This window comes from Macaca nemestrina, chromosome 19 (genome assembly GCF_043159975.1).
Source record: "Macaca nemestrina isolate mMacNem1 chromosome 19, mMacNem.hap1, whole genome shotgun sequence".
Lineage (NCBI taxonomy): Eukaryota > Metazoa > Chordata > Mammalia > Primates > Cercopithecidae > Macaca > Macaca nemestrina.
The window spans coordinates 22120630-22137907 of NC_092143.1; the positions used below are offsets into that span (position 1 = coordinate 22120630).

Below are 17278 nucleotides of genomic sequence, written 5' to 3' on the forward strand. Positions count from 1 at the left end.
TTGAGACTTCTCAATCAACTCCTTCCAGGTGCCATGACAACCGGCTCTAAAAAGGGGCCATCATTGGTTTAAACTGTTCCTCGGATTGGTTCAGTCTTTTGCTAGTTCAAAAACAGTGCTGTCAGGCAGCTTCCCACGTTGACCTTGAGTGGTGTCTCTTGTTTGAATCAATTTGGGGATATATTATTCAGAGTTGAGCCTCATATTTTCATAGTTTGAACACATCCTCTGCCTCTTGAAGACTTGTCCTGCCCTCAAACTCAAACTCTTTTGAAGTTGTGTGCCCAATAGCCAGGCTGCCCTACCTTGTTGGGGGTCTGGGCTCAGCTGTCTCAGCATGGCTCATGAGGGTCAGGCCTACCTCACCCTAAGGGAAATGTGTTCTCTGTACTCTGTTCTCCAGATAGGGCGTCTCTTCCAGCGCCTCACTCTTGTCCTTTTGGTGGCTTCCTCCTCCTTCCCCATCCTTTGGGGGCAGAATCCTCCTTCCTGTTCCCTTTCAGGTCAAGTTCTGGCTCCTTGGACATTAACAAGGTTGGAATTTACAGAAAACTGGACATACTCTAACTACAGAAAGTTGCAGGATCTGCCCAAGTTGTCATTAAAGGACAGTCAAGAGAGATTAGACACAAGGCAGTTGAGGGCTTGTATCACAGAGTGGGAGGGTCAGCTCTTGCCTGTGAAATGGACCTGGGTCGGAAACACCGTGGGTTTGACTCACAGAATGAGGGTCTCTAAATTCACAGATGGGTCCTGGGTGATACCATCTGTGAAACCACTGTGAAGCCTGATGCACCCGAATCACCTAGAGGCAAACTCAATGACTCAGTTACTTTCCAGAGCTTGCAATAGAGCAGCTTCACTCATGGCGGGACAGGAGGGTGCCCTCCGTGGAGCAGGCTGAGGGCAGGCACCACCACCAGGCCCTTTGCATTTTTGTCAAAGTAGTTGAATCCAATTGCTACTGCTAATATTAGGTTGGTGCATTACTTTTAATTTAAAAGTAATGTCAAAAACCTCGGTTACTTTTGCACCAACCTAATGCATGAATTGATGGCTTGGACTTAGTTCTGAGATCTGTTCTGAACATGTGCCCCGTGTCCCCCATGCTCGAGTTCATTTTGAAGCCACAAATACCGAGCAGCAGAGGCAGACAATTCCCAATAATCTTTCAGAAAACTCAATTTCCAGCCATGTGTGACAAAATGACTATTTAATGAAGGCAATGTCATGCTTAAATATTTTTAGTCTTTCTTGTTGGTGAGTGAATCGTTTTGAATGACAGATTGCATTTCAAGGGGGTGTAAGAATCTCAACAGAACACCATTTCTTTTCTAATTTTTTGTTCCATTGACTCTCGGAAGCCCTCTCAGTGATTCAGGAAGCTGTCTGGGGCGTTCTGACAGCACATCACACGTTTAGCAGATCAATGAAACTCCTATCAGTAGAGCTGCGACTGAACACATTGTGGGTTCTGGTCCTTTTAGGGGAAAAACTCTTCCCACTGAACCGGCTCCCATATGCACCTGCTTTAGATTCTGTAACTCCCTCAACCCATTTGCTTCTTCTCCTTTAGAGGTGCTCAAGGCAGAGGTCATTCTTTTTACTTCAGTGGCTTCAGTCGGCAAAGGCTTTTGCTGGGAGCTGCCTGCACAGGTGACAGATGAGGGGACATGAGGATTGTGACAGGGCTCAGACACCTCTGCTCCCTTCCCTCCAAAGCCAGGAGAGAGCTCTGAAGGGAGAAGGGAAGGAGGCCTCTCCAAGGAAGGAATGGATTCTGCTATCAGTTCCTCCCAGGTGCCAGTCTATCACTTGTCTCTAGAGGATACTCCAGAACGAATGAAGAAGAGGTTCAATGGATGATTAAGAATATGAACTGCAAAGTTCTGAAGACAAATGATAAGAGGTCAAATAGTGTGATGGGAAAAACTCAACCCACCATAGTACTGGAGGTTGAGTGAATGGGCTTCAATTTATCCCCACTATTTGCTAACTGGGTAATTTTGGCAAGAAATCTCTCCTTTCAGAGTTTTAGTTTCCTCATCTATGAAGCAAGGGATTTGGAGCAAATAATCTCTAATGTTCCCTCTCTATTTTTAAACTTCTCAGAGTAGATGGTTGCTATGCCTACCCCTCACCCTGGGCCTAATTCCAGTCCTTTCAGAATTGGCTTATGCTAGAAAGCAGTTGTCCTTGAGCAAGAAAGAACTCTGGGGCCATCAAAAAGAGGTTGCTTGGTGAGAGATTGCGCACACCAATGGTAGGTACCCAGTGTGAGTGGAGAAGATAGGATGTTTCAGAACATTCTCCCATGTCTGTACTAATTCCATGGTAGGTGGGTGGGGCTACACAAAAGCCTGGAGCATTTTTTCCTTTTGACGTGAGCTGGAGGCAAGCTGATAGAAATACGGAAACCTAGGCCAGCTTAGAAGACCTACAAGTCAAAGTTGACTTCTCCCCTGACCCAGCTCCATCTAGCATTGCCCAACTCCCCAAACACTGCTGAACGGCTGTTTATGTGGAGATGAAGAAAAGCTCTCTGTTGACTTTGTTTCCAAACCCTGCCTTTTGGAATTGACACAAGAAGAGAGCACACTGCTCTCCAGGCCTGACCATCCGGTCAGCAGACTCCAACCCCTGCCCCTGCTTTCTGGCTTTTCCTCCTCAAACAGAAGCTATTGAATCAGATATCAACAACATAGATAAAAACGAGAGCAACATGGGCTTTGAACCCAAGGCTAACAGGCTTATCACAAACTGTTGTCAACCTCTCTCTGTCACTTCCAACCCCAGGGGTGAAAGATCAAACTTTCACTCCTCCTGAGGACTGCTCTGTACAGGGGCCCTGGTCCCTGTGGGTCGGGACACATGGGGCTGGATCTGCACCTTCAGGGAACACAGCCGGGACTGCGGAGGAAGCAAGGCCCCAGGTTCACTGTTGCTGTAGGTGGAGGGAGGTTGTCACTTGGGATGGGTGCCCGAAGCAGTATAAAGGCAGTGTTCAGGTTAAAAGCATAAACACTGCAACCAGACCACCTGGTCTATCTCTCACAGCTTTGGGATCTTGGATGAGTTTTTTAATCCTCTTGGTATCTTAATTTCTCCATCTGAAAAATGGGAATAATTCATCTACCTAGTAAGACTGTTAGGAGGATTAAATGTGCTCATATTTCTAAAACAATGTAGAACAATGCCTGACACTTAGGATGTGTCAAAAAAAATTGGTGGTTCTCAAAGTTTAGCAGGGATAAATCTGCTGGAGAACTTGTTTAAACGCAATTTGCAGGACTTGGTTCCCTGGATGCTTATGGTGAGGGCCCAGACTTGGGTGATGCTGACACAGGTAGTCAGTACCACATGGTCTCTGTTGTGCCTGGATACCCCCGACCCTCTGGGAGCAGCAGGACCCTGTGTCCCTCAGGATTGGCCCTAGTTGCCCGGTGGGTTGCTAGAATCCTTGCAGATTGTGGTCTTGTGTGTTGTGGCTCATCAGCCTGGAAAGTTCTTCTGCACCTTGTCCAGTTGATCTTTCAAGTTTCAGCTTTAGCAACGTCTCCTCCATGAACCCTTCTTTACCTGGCCATGAACCTCTGGGAAAGGACACAAGCCCTTGTCTTCAATTCCAAGACTCATTTTTTGTAAATATGAAGCAACCTGGTTTGTGGCAAGAACCACATGTATGGCAAAAACCTGACCTGAACTGACATGCTATTGATAGTCTTTATTTATTCCACTTAGTGTGACTATTCATATGTTTGCTGTAGAAAATTAATGGGTTTGCTGACAAGGTGCTGCCTCAAACTCTGCTGAGGATGTTACATAATGGATGGTATATACAATGTATCACTTTCCTAAAACAAAAATAAACAAACCTGCCTTACATAATACATCTAGACCAAAGACTTTTGAATCCCACATCTGTGGCACATTTTACTCTGATTAGTTTCTTTCTCGACATTAAATGGAAATCCTAATAGCAAAGACTATGAATTTAGCACAATCCTTGGTGCAAACAATGATCAGCGATTGTTTCTTGAATGAATGAATTCTTTCTTGCAGAAGAAATTGCATTTGTCTTCCCCATTCTCTGTCACATTCCCCACCCCCACCCCATAATCTTCACGTAGGATTTGTGGAATTAATTTCACACGGTTGTTTGGTTTTGCCTCCTTAGAACCAGGCCTGAAATTTGGGTAGGCTGTTCCCAAATTGGGGTAAATAGGACTTCCTGGGAAGATGATGTTTTAAACAGCTCTTTGGGCAGGGTTTTGAAAAAGAGGAAGCATTTCTAGGGCATTAGAATGTCTTTGATAAGAGAATTTTCTGAGATTGGGAGAATAAGTTGAAGACTTCATCTCTGAGATTCTCTTTTTCTTCTTGTTATGTATGATAAAGCTTGACTCATCCAATATCAAAAGGGGGAAATGCTCCGCTAGGCCCAGCCCTCCTAGGCTGGAAGAAGGCAAGAACTCCAGGACGGGAAACTGGGAAAGGCACGTTGGCAGCTCCCAACCCAATTGAGCTATTAGAAGAAGGGGGATGGAGAGACTCAGGAAGTTATAAGAAGTTGAGTGCCTGATGTATGAGTTAATAGGCCCCAAGACCTTGGGATGTATTGTGACAAGGAGAGGGAACGGCCACATTCTAAGAGAAATGGAATGATTATTTGGATAACTTACATTCAAATCTCACATTGATCCTAATTTCCTATGACCAGGTAGAGAGGTTGCAAACTCAAACACTTGCATGGGCCAGGCAGATAATGAGTGATGCGGGCCGGACGTGACAGCATGGAGTGCATGTGGCCAACTGGGAGGTCCACGCCCCATCTAAAAAGGGAAGCGCCTATTCACCTATTCAGCTCCAGCTGATGGATGCCAGGTGTTCTAAGTTTTGTTGTTGTTTTTACATCCATCTTCTGCCCTTTGAGGTGTCTTCTGATGTTTAAAAAGAAGCCAGAAAATTTGATTTTTAGGTGAAAATTTCCCATTTAAAAATTCATAGGAAAGACAAATAAAGATGAGTTGGGGACCCATCGACCATTTTGCAACCGTTCCCTCCATACATTTCGGGTGCTCTCCCGTCATGATCTTTGGGAAATCCACCTCTGAGTGTCTGAAATGTTCCCGCCATTCTGAGCTGCGAGGATCCCAAAGTGGGGGTTGTTATTCTCATTTGCAGTTTCTCAGTCCCACACCAAGAAGCAGGGCAGGCTCACCTCCTCCAGGGCTGCCTCCTTTCCCAAACACAAGGTTGCTTAATCGTGTCCTCAGTGAAAACCTAAAGAAGATTGCTAAGCAGCCACCAGGAGTCGTTTGCCAGGCACCTCTGCATAGACAGCCAAGTGTGGCTCGGATGCCTGGAGGCCTCCAGGGAAACTGGCATCTCTGGAGAACTAAATTGTTGCGGATACCAGGAAGCTTGGAAATTGGAAGACAAATATGAGAGGCAGAGCAAAAAGGTAGCTCATTCATTTGCTACTTCACAGGAAACAAGGGGAGCCAACAGGCACTGCAACACTCAGGCCAAGGCGGCGTGACTGTCTCAGATCATTTTCTGCAGTTTCAGTGTGTTCGCGACTGTCGCATGGCCTCCTCTCTTGCTCTCTTGCCAGAGACTCCAAATGACTTTTGTTTCTGTTTTTAGAAACAAGGTTGTGCTCTGTCCCTCAGCTGAAGTGCAGTGGTGTGATCATGGCCCACTGCAGCCTCCAACTCCTGGGCTTGAGCAATCCTCCTGCCTCAGCCTCTGGAATACCTGGGACTACAAGCAAGTACCACCATGCCTGGCTAATTTTTTAGTTTTTAACATCTTTTTGTAGAGATGGGGGGTCTCACTATGTTGCCTAGGCTGGTCTTGAACTCTTGGGCTTAGGTAATACTCCCACCTTGGCCTCCTAAAGTACTGGGATTACAGGTGTGAGCCTCTGTGCCCAGCCCCACATGACTGCCTTACAGTCAACCCGGCCGCTCCATCAGGGTTGTGAGGTGGGCAATCCTCGGCAGCCTGGCCAGTGTCTGACTGTTTATTCAGGAACGCACACAGGCAGGAAACAGCAAAGATCCTCAAACACAAATCCACAGACAACCCCGAACTTCCCTATAGCCAGCAACACCCCCACCTATTCCCCAGCACCACCTAGTTTACTGTAATCCAATTTTATTGAGCATCCAAGGTACAGAGAGCATTGATTTAGCCCCACACTTTCAGGTGCTTCGGGTGATGTATAGGATGGAGATAGTCATGCAAATAACCACAATAAGAGACAGAAAGGAAAAAAGTACTGTAAACTCAGAGTAGGGTTGGAACTTCATTTGGTAGGGTGAATCAGGCAGGGCTTCATGGAGGAGGTGATATTTGAGATGGGTCCTGAAGGTTGGCTAGATTTGGAGTAGAGAGAGTGGTGGGAGCAAAGGCAAGAAGGTAGCAATGCAAGGGCTGCATGGGGATGGAACAGTTCCCTTGATGAGACTATAGGAGCATAGAGAAAAGGTGAGTTAGGAGCCTGACCTTGAATGAGCTTACTCATAAGGAGTGTAGATTTTAGTTTCATTTTCATTGGTCAATACAGGCAAGCCTTTGAAGGATTTCTGCAGGAGAATGTAGATATTGGAGTTGGGCTGCACCAGTGCAAACTGGACTGGGAAATGGGAAGGGAGCAAGTGGAAGGTACAGTCAGGACATTATTGTCGTAACTTGGGCAGCAGTTACAGAGGCAAGCAAGGTGGAGGAAATGAAGCGGAGAATCCAGATGCCTGAGCTGTCATGGGTGTCCCTGTCTCCAGTTCCTCCTCCCCTTCTTCCTCTAGTGAGGCATTTGCCCCCAAATTCCAGCAAAATCTCTCCTATTAAGGCCACCAATGACATCCACATTGATAATTCCAGTGATGGCTTCTCAGTCCTCATCTTGCTGACCTACCAGCAGGCCATACCACACTTGATCTGCCCTTCTTCATAAATATACTCTCTGCTCCCAGCCCAATCTCTCCCGGGTCACCACTGTCTCCTGGTTTTCCTCTCACTTCTCTGACCACTCCTCCTTTCCTGGATCCATCTCATGCTCTCATCCTTGGACCCCTCCTTTTCAGTGTCACAGCTTTAAACACCATGTACATGCTGATGATGCTTTAGCTCCGGCCTGGACCTCCTTGACGTCCACGTTCCTCCTACTTTCTACTTGATCCTTCACTTGGCTAACAGATGGCTCACCTTGGTATAGTCCCAAAGAGGCTCTATCTTGTTTCCTGTTCCTCCTTAAGACCTCTGGAGTTGCTGTTTCTCTGCCCGAAGCCTCATGGCTCGCTCACTCACCTCCTGGCATTCTTCATCCTAACTCACTCCATCCAAAATTGCACCCTCCCATACTACCTAGATCCTTTGTCTGCTTTATTTTTTCCCCTGGCTTCATCAACATTTAACACACCATATATTGTACTTATTTATATGTTTCTCATTTAGTTGCCTCCACTAGAATATATATCTCATGATGGAAGTGGTCTTTCTTTTGTTTTGTTTTCATTGCTGTATTACTAACCCCTACAAGTGCTTGGTACATGGCAGGCACTCAATGCATATTTGTTGAACGAATGAGTGAATGCATGAATAGAAAACTGAACTTTGTCACTCTTTCAACCTGGGGAGCAAAACCAAGTGAAAGGTCACTGAGGAAGTTCCAATGTGGATGCCTGGAAGATACAAGAGAACAACTCCCAGAGATTTGGAAACACAGAGGAGGAGAGGTTTAAAAGGAGTGTGAGTTCAGATTGGGACATTTACAGTTAGGGTGACTTGAGGAATGTCCTATGATGAGTCCATTGGGCTTTTGGAGACAAAGGTCTGGAGAGAAGCTGGGGCTAGAGATAGACTTGGGAATTGTCCACATGGAGGTACTAACTTAAGCCATGAGAGGAGGAGGAGGAGGAAGAGGAGAAAGAGACAGACACAGAGAGAGAGAGAGAGAGAGAGAGAGAGGAAGAGAGAGCTCACCGAGAACAAATTATTGGGGAACACCTACCTTTAGGGGAGGAGAAAAAAAAAGTAGGAGTATTTCAAGAGTGAGAGAGTAACCAGAAGATTTAAATGTCATGGAAACCAAAGATGCAGCATCAAGACAGAAGAAATCATCGATAACACTGAAGGCAGCACACTGCAGGGGAGAAAGAAGACTGGGAATTGGTGGTTAGATGTGACCACCCAGAGATCTGCCATCCTACTGCCCACATGTCCTGATGAGCAGGTAGATGCCCTTGAGCACCAGTCAGCAGTGCAATGGGGAGTCATGGAAAATTTTCCAGCAGCAGATTGACAAGATCAGAGCTTTGCTGGAAGCAGGTTCACACGAGTGTAAGATGGCTGGGAAGGGGAAAAATCAATGGACACCCTTTAGTGGGATATTGCAGAAGTCCAGACTGAGGGAGGTCTAGAAGCTAATTAAGGGCTGGTGGCTTCAATGTTCAACATGTAGAGCAGGACAATGACAGGCCCAAGGTCACAGGGCTCCCAGGGCTTCCTGGACCTCAGGTGGGGATGGCCATTGCTGTTTGCATGTCACCAGCAGTAAGTGTTTCCCAACTCGGTCTCTCTCAGCCTCTGTAGCTAATATTTGCCTCCTATTGATTCAGTATCTAGCCTGTTACTTTTTAACTGGAGCCTGGGGTTCAAAGGCCTGATTGTTGTTTAAACACTCATTGCATTGGGGAGGGCATGTCCCCCTGACAACCTCAACAGATGAACAAGCAAGGATCTTCTAAGTAAATATAGAATGCAGAGGAGGCAAGAGGGGGCCAGGATGGGGGTTGAGGTCATGGTGAGAGGGACTGTGAGGGAGCATGATGACCCCAGTGGCAGAGTCGTAGAATTGCTAAGAGAGCTACATAACGAGAATTCAAAAGACAAATCCCAAACTCAAACTTTCTGCTATAAACAATATTAAATACAGTCATGTGTTGCTTAACAACTGGGACACATTCTGAGAAATGCGTCGTTAGGCGATTTCATCATTGTGCAAACATCAGAGTGTACTCACACAAACCTGGATGGCACAGCCTGCTACACACCTAGGCTATAAGGCCCAGCCTATTGCTCCAAGGCTACAAACCTGTACAGCATGTGACTGTTCTGTTCAGGCAATTGTAGCACAATGGTAAGGGTTTGTGCATCTAAACGTAGCTAAACATAGAAAGGGTGATGTGTTGCGAAGGCTATGACGTCACTAGGCAATATGACTAGGCAATAGGAATTTTTCAGCTCCATTATCATCTCACGGGACCACCATCGTATCTGGGGTCCATTGCTGACCTAAATGCCTTTATGCGGTGCATGACTGTATGTTACAACTTAATATCTAAAATCCTTTAATAACAGAAACTCTAAACAATTCAGCATCTCAGAGCTTCATCAAAGAGTTCCTGGGAGTAGAAAATCCAGTCCTCAGTCTCTGGTCCCTTTAGTCCTTCAACTCTGTCGGACAAAGGGAAGTTTATGTTGTCCCTGGACGCTCCCTGGAAACTATGAGATGCTTGTTTTGTGGTGTGGGGGAGGCTGGAGGGAGGCTGGGGGTTCTGCCCTGTGGCAGCCAGAAAGGCGGTGCTGAAACTAGGACTGTCCCGGAGATCAGGCTGTCTTTTCACACTGTGCTGGCGTCCCATATTTCACTGGCGTCAGTGGATTTTGTAAACTTAAGTAGGCCCCCTACCCTCAAAAACTTCCCCAATTTTCTGGGACATAAATGCCATGATTTTGACCTTTATTCCTTTTGATATAAACCAAGCATCACCTTTGGTATTTGTTAAAATAAAAATTCTTCTGGAAGGGTCACGTGTTTAGCCTATCAGTCATTCACATCTTAGTACAAATGAGTTTATTGTTCACCAGGATGTGTGGGCAGTAGGATGGCAGATCTCCAGATGGTCACATCTAACGACCAATTTCCAATCTTCTCTCTCCCCTTTAGCGTGCTGCCTTCAGTGTAATCGATGATTTCTTCTGTCTCGACACTCTGGTTTCTCTGACAGGAGGTTTTGATGCAGGGGCAGGGAATGGGCAGTAGGGTTGGTGGCTAAATGATGCCTTTGAACCAGACAACCTGGGTTCAGAGAACCACTCTGCGAGTCTCCTAACCTCCTAGTCTGTTTCCTTGTATGTAAATTGGTGCTAATAACATCTACCTCTTTAGGCTGGTGTGGAAATATTGTAAGAGAGTAAACTGAAGGCCACTGTCCCTAGGGGAAGTTGTCTCTGTAAAAGGATGCTGAAGGCTGAAGATAAACTCTCTACGGCAGCTTGGCTTACTGTTACCAACTCCTTCCCTTTTCTTTTGGGTGCCACTAGGTATTTCCCAGCCCCGTGGGAGGCGCTGGCAGGTGGCTTGGAGGCCGCTCACTCAGGTGCAGGTAAGCAGCTCAGAGAGGCAGAAAGGGCTGAGGGCCCTACTGGAGTGCCACAAAGGGGGGCTGTGGCGAGGGAAGGGTGACGCCATGGCTGAGGGCCTCGGGGCTGATCGACCAGCTGGGGCTTGGGTGAGCATCACAGAGGCCATCAAGGTGTCCTTGGAGGATGGCCCTGGAGTACTTGCAACCCCATTCAGGGGACAGAGGACGACACCCTAGGCCCAAGGAGAGAGCCCGGCCCAGCCTGTCCCATGAGGATCCACCAGGGACCTCTGGAGGAAAGAGCCTCAACAAGGAGTTTGATCTAGAAATTGAATACTTATTCCCCAAAGACTATTTTAAACCAAAAGAGGCAAATTACACTGAAAGAGCTAACAATTGAAGCCCCTGGCACTGCATGGAAACAGGGCCCCAGTGCAAGAGAAGATTGGTGCCGAGCAGCGAAGGCCCCCTGTTTGTGCCCATCTAACAGGTGTGGGCAGTCCTGGGCCCGCACCTGTGGAGTGCAGGCTTATCTCGGCCTTCAGGGCCAGCTCCCCCAGCTCCACATGCCGGGGTTCACTGTTCAAAGATTGAGGACTGAAGAGTGTAGCATGCTCCGGGGTGCGAGGGCCCTAATTCCCACCTACTGCTTCTTTGCTCCAGCTTTTTGGGTCTTGCTCCAGCTCAGTGATCAAGGGCTTCTCCTCAATTTTGCCTTGATCAAGGCAAGATCAAGGGCTTCTCCTCAATTTTGAGGAAGACAAGGCATAACCCAGAGGGCATGGTGGGCTCCGGTCCCTGTCCTGAAAGACAAAATTTCTTGCGAATGTTTGCCAAGATACACTCCCATGCTGGGATGATGTGTCACAGGAGGTTGATTACGCTGTTTATTATTTTTTTTTTTGAGACAGAGTCTCTTGCTCCGTCACCTAGGCTGGAGTGCAGTGATGCAATCTCGGCTCACTGCAACCTCAGCCTCCTGGGTTTAAGCGATTCTCCTGCCTCAGCCTCCCGAGTAGCTGAGACGACAGGCGCATGCCACCAGACCAGGCTAATTTTTATAATTTGAGTAGAGATGGGGTTTCAACATGTTGGCCAGGCTGGTCTCGAACTCCTGACCTCTCAGTTGATCCGCCCACCTTGGCCTCCCAAAGTGCTGGCATTACAGGTGTGAGCCACCCTGCCTGGCCTACTTACACTCTTTAAATTGTCTTGCTGTCAACTCCTCTTGGGACTCCTTGGCTCCTTCCCCACCTATAGTGGCAGCCTGCTACTGCTTGGTCGCTTGGCACAGGGCCCATCCTGCTCAGGACAGGTAGGACTGTCTCCATCCTTGCACTTTTTTAAAGGAGAGACCAGCTTAATGTGCTTGCAGATTTCCTGGGAAAACCTGGGTTTTTTTTTGCCTGAACTGGGAAGCAGAAGGATGGAACCCTGCCGGCTGTGTCTCTGCTGGGGTTACCTCCAGGCCAGGGTGGTCTGTCCATTCCCCGCTGCCCCCAACTGCCCAAGCTGGGCCGTTCGTGCGGCTTCCTGGCCTCCCTTCCTGAGCTCAGTGTTGAGTAGCCCCTCTGCTGCAGACAAGCCACTGGGTGGAGGTGGTGGGGTGAATGAGGTCCCACCCACTTCCACGGCCCACTGGGGCAGTAGGAAGCTGACCACTGTCGCCCATCAGCTCTCAGGTTTCTAGCTGGGAGAAGCGCCCACAGGGGCGGCTGTTCTGGGTCTGTAGAGAGGAGGCAGGGCTGCCCCAGCAGAGTCCAGGGCCACACATGAGAACAAAACCTGGCCCTCCAGGCCCACAGTACTGGTCATATCTGGACTGATCAAGGGCAAGAACCCCGGGACTCACATGGAAAAGGAGAGCGTTAGACAAAGCAAGGCCGGCCCTGCAGGGCCACATATTCCGCGATCACGTGATTCGAGCCGCTGACACCTGGGCGAGCCGCTGACACCTGGGCACTCCGCAGCGCAGAACCTTCCGCCTTTAGCCTTGGTACTCAGTCTGGACAAGGCCAAACAGGATTGAGAACTCGACTCCCTGATTCCAGCAACAGTATTTAAAACTCCCTAGGAAGGGTATTGCTTAGACACCACCCGAATCTGCCTTTAATCACAGGAATGTGGCTCTCACCCATCCCTCTCGGCCTTATTCCGTTTCAGCCTGCTCTATTTGGAGGTGCGCTTGCTCTAGTACCGTACACCCCTTCCAAACTCATTTGTCTGCAAGTAAGCCCTTTCCTCGGAGAGGAAAAAAGGCTTACTCCAAGAACTGACGTGGGGAGTGGGCAAAAATGTGTGGAGGAAACACGGTCTTCCCTCACGGTTCCAAAGGGGAACTGTGCAGCAAGGCTGCAGAGCTGCGAGGGAGGGGCCTGGAGCCCTGGGAAAAGGCACATCTGAAAAGGTAGTTTCTGGGGACACCTGGCCAAGAAAAGGATGAAGTTATCGCAGCCAGTTCAAACACCAAGGCCGTAAGACCAGCAGAGGACCTGGAAGAGCCACAACCCCTTGTGGGAGTCTGTGCTTTGAGTGGGCCTGGGAGAAGGTGACACAGGGACAGTTTCTGACCTTCACCTGGAAGCACCGAGGGCTCAGGACGCCTTGTCCCCAGGAGGCCCCTGGGAAGTGTGGGCGACTATGCCTGGAGGTGACAGGAGGGCTCCATGCTGTCAACACTCCAGGTAACCGAGACTTGCAGCCCAGCTGGGAACTTTGCAGAGGAAAGCGGAGGAGGCATACGAGCAGCACGGGGCACGGTGAAGGGGGCTGGGCAGGAAGGAACACAGCAACAGGCTAACTGGGGAGACTGACCTTTTCCCCAGTCTGGCCTAAGTTCAGCCCTAAAAGGTTCCCAACAGGGACTCTCCCTTCTTGCTCTCTTGAGCTCCCACTGGTGACAGCTGGGCACTGCGGCCTACTTACCGAGGACTGTGTCTTGGGTCGTCAGTAAACTCATGCTCAAAGTTTTCCCAGCCCATTCAAGTTCTATAACTGATTCCTTAGGGATTCTACAGCCTGAGCTCTCTGGAAGCTGTTTTGAGAAGTGTTCTCTCCCAGAAAGTGGTTTCTGCGTTCTTACCTCAGGAACCCCTTTGAACACAGCTCTGAGGGCCAACCCCGGGAAAGCTAGCGTCAGAATTCAGGACACCCGTGCTCACCGCAAACACTTTTACCAGGAGCTTCACCATCTCACAAGTGCCTAATGAGTCTTGGATTTCAGAGCAGGTTAAAAGCTTATTAATCTAGTGACTGTGTCATTGATATAATTCGTTCCACCATGTGTGGTTTTAAGAAAGAACATACAAATATTCACAGTGGCTCTGTCCAATTGTGCCTTCCATGTGTACTCGTAACTCTGGAGGAGGCAGGAATTCCAGGCACTGCCAACAGCTTCCTGGCAAGATGCCATCTACTGTTAATGGAAAAAGACAAACTGCAAGAAACTAAATGATGTCCTGCTTCCCCGCTATCTCCTCCTCTGCCCCAACGGGATGGGTTAAGCACATCAAGAGGAAGCTCAGTACTAAAGAAAAAGGGAAAATTCTCCAGGAGTCTGACATGATCTGAGCGGAATGAAATGGCATGAGGAAAAATGCCACCGGGTTTGCACAGGGCAGTGACACACGGTCAGGATTTTTTTTTTTTTTTTTTTTTTTTGAGACGGAGTCTCGCTCTGTCGCCCAGGCTGGAGTGCAGTGGCGCGATCTCGGCTCACTGCAAGCTCCGCCTCCCAGGTTCACGCCATTCTCCTGCCTCAGGCTCCCGAGTAGCTGGGACTACAGGCGCCCGCCACCACGCCCGGCTAATTTTTTGTATTTTTAGTAGAGACGGGGTTTCACCGTATTAGCCAGGATGGTCTTGATCTCCTGACGGTCGGGATTTTGACAGCACCTTTCTGAGAAGCAACTTGGAGATTCATTATTGAATCTCATTAACTCTCACACAAGTTGAGGGCCAGGCATACAAGGATGCCTTTTGAGGAACAGACTAACATGGATTATACAAATGTTACATAAAACCAGTAATTCTCAAGTTTAATAAAAGAACAAAACAGTAGAAGGATAAGAATAAATGTGCATCCTTTTAATAGGCTTAAGCTATGTGTTTTGGGCAGACTTTAACTTTTTTTTTTTTTTTGAAACAGAGTCTCGCTCTGTCGCCCAGGCTGGAGTGCAATGGCATGATCTCGGCTCACTGCAACCTCTGCCTCCCGGGTTCAAGTGATTCTCCTGCCTCAGCCTCCTGAGTAGCTGGGATTACAGGTATGCGCTACCACATCTGGCTAATATAGAGATATTTTTTGTATTTTTAGTAGAGATGGGGTTTCACCATGTTGGTCAGGCTGGTCTCGAATGCCTGACCTCAGTGATCCGCCCACCTCAGCCTCCCAAAGGGCTGGGATTACAGGCGTGAGCCACCATGCCCTGCCAGACTTTAATGTTTTTAAAAGGGTGGAGCTTTTAGGGAGATGAAGGAAATGAACGCACTATAAATCTGCAGGCATTTAAACCCCTCTGAAACAATTAAGTTGGTGCATTCACAAAGAAGTTTTAAATCAAACAACCCATAATACTTGATGTAGAAAATGTTCCAGCTTCCATAATTCTTTATTAAATATTTGACAAGTTGCATCGCTTCTTTACAATGACTTCATTTTGTCACATTAGTCTTTTGCTGTCAGGAAAACAATCTACAGTGTCTCTTTAGATCTCTCAAGAAAAAAGAAAAGCGAAAAGGATTTGTTTTTCAAGAAAACTTTTCCTGTGTGTATCAAATTCAACCATAGTTTAAAGCTACTCTGATTGTGAAAATGAGCATTATTCATAAGTTGTCTTAAAAAAAATTCAAGGTAGTTTGGTTTTTACCACTGTATCAAATAGTACTTGGCTTCCTATTAGGTGGTGGGTTTATAATAAAAAGTTATGAAACATTGAGAATTTATTTGGAATGCTTGAAACTTTTCACCTTAAAAGTCACTGCTTTTTTCATGTTTCATTTGATGATAGATCCTGAATTAAGAAATAACAGCAAATTCACATCATCTTCCCACGGTTTTCTCAGGCTCCAAGGGTCGAAATTCGGAGGACACAGCTTGGAGAAAACTGTAGAAGGGACTAAGCTCTCACCCCCTTTTGAAACCAGATTACTCAATAAAGGTGTAAAAATGCTATACAAATATATACAAATATATTTGGACAGCATATGTACGTATATATGTATATATATTACATACATAGTAGTAAAGGAAGAACAAAGTCACGCAAAGTTAACATGAAGGAAACCGTGACAATCTAGGTGAAATTAGTCTGAGTGGAAGGGGAAAACTGGCTTACATAGGAACACAGATACCTGCAGACACGGAGTTATACAGAGGTACGGTCACGAGGAAGGCTTCTGATGCACTGGTACGGGGTTGAGAATGCAGTGCACGCAAGGTTAGGTGCCAACAGCAATGCTACTCCTTACACACAGAAAGCCAACGAACAGAAAGACATGCCTTTGAAACGTGTTGCTTTGAATGGAACATCTTTAACAAACGACGGATGTTTAATGGGAGGTTTGCTTGGAAAATTTCATGCCAACAGGAAGCTACCCCATTTCTAGAAAACATTCTCCAAGCTCCTGTCTGAATGCTACAGCATTTTCTCTGACATACTGAGAACACTCTGGGGTGGGGGTGTGCGTATGCAAATGTATAGACACTGTTCATTAAGGCTTATATAAATTAAAAAAGTGGTCCAAAGAATATCACATTTTTTCCCCCAGTTTTAAAATCTAAAGTACAAAGTGGAGTTTATAAGGATTTGTTTTTTAAAAACACATCTGAGTCCTGAAATTGGCAGTTCTGACATGACTTATCAGGATGTACCCCAATGCCTGAATGACAGAGGTAGCGCGTGATCTTCGGGCTCGGGGAAGGTCAGGAAGGGAGCAGGCCAGGCAGTTACCCTGCACAGCGGCACCCCCTACTGGCAAGGCAGAAAATGATACCAGACAGCACCTCCCACCTCTCCCTGTAAGTACAGGGGTGCAGGGGCAGGGTAAGGAGGAGAGAGAAGAGGAGAATTAGCACAGTGGGTAGGGGCTGCAGAACTGATTAACCCAGGCTCTCTTTATACGTTTTTAAATTTCGGAGGTGAGTACAAGACTCTTAGAAATACAGGAGTCAACTGTTAATGGGTAACTGTTAGAACAATTAAAAAGTTGCTATGTATGAACCTGGCTTTCAAGAGGGCCACTGTGGCTCTGGCAAGTTAGCAGCGGTGCACACTGTCTATGCAACAATGGGAGATGTAGAAAATGGTTCAAATGTTTTGCACGCTGTTTCTCAGAATCTGTCACTGTGAGGCCGGGTGCGGTGGCTCATGCCTGTAATCCCAGCACTTTGGAAGGCTGAGGTAGGAGGATCACCTGAGGTCAGGAGTTCAAGACCAGCCTGGCCAGCATGGTGAAACCATCTCTACTAAAAATACAAAAATTAGCCAGGCCTGGTGGCGGGTGCCTGTAATCCCAGCTATTCGGCGAGGCTGAGGCAGAAGAACCGCTTGAAGCTGGGAGGCAGAAGTTATAGCGAGCTGAGATTGAGCCACTGAACTCCAGCCTGAGCTACAGAGCGAGACTCTGTCTCAAAAATATTAATAAGAATCTGTCCCTTTGTCCTTACATGGGAGAAATAATACACGCCAAGTCGCTCTGTATCCCTCGTTGTCTGAATTTAGGGAATAGCTGATGTCACCTGCTGAAGGGTCCTGGAAACAAAAGTCAAGTGTCTTACCTTTGTTCTTGTGATTTGTTAGAGGACTGGCTACAGAGAAGCATAAACATTTCAGGCAAAAAGGAAAAGAGCACTGAAGCTGGGAGTACACTGTAACACAGAAAATGAAGGCCTCATTGCTGCCGGC

General features: G+C 47.3%; 1 long non-coding RNA gene across 1 annotated transcript; it reads left to right on the forward strand.

The window, feature by feature from the left end:
- The first annotated feature begins 7791 nt into the window (after positions 1-7791).
- LOC105477068 (uncharacterized) lies at positions 7792-17137 on the forward strand. The gene is made up of 3 exons (XR_984444.2): positions 7792-8239; positions 10333-10394; positions 14521-17137. It is a non-coding gene; the product is annotated as an uncharacterized lncRNA (long non-coding RNA).
- Positions 17138-17278: the final 141 nt, after the last annotated feature.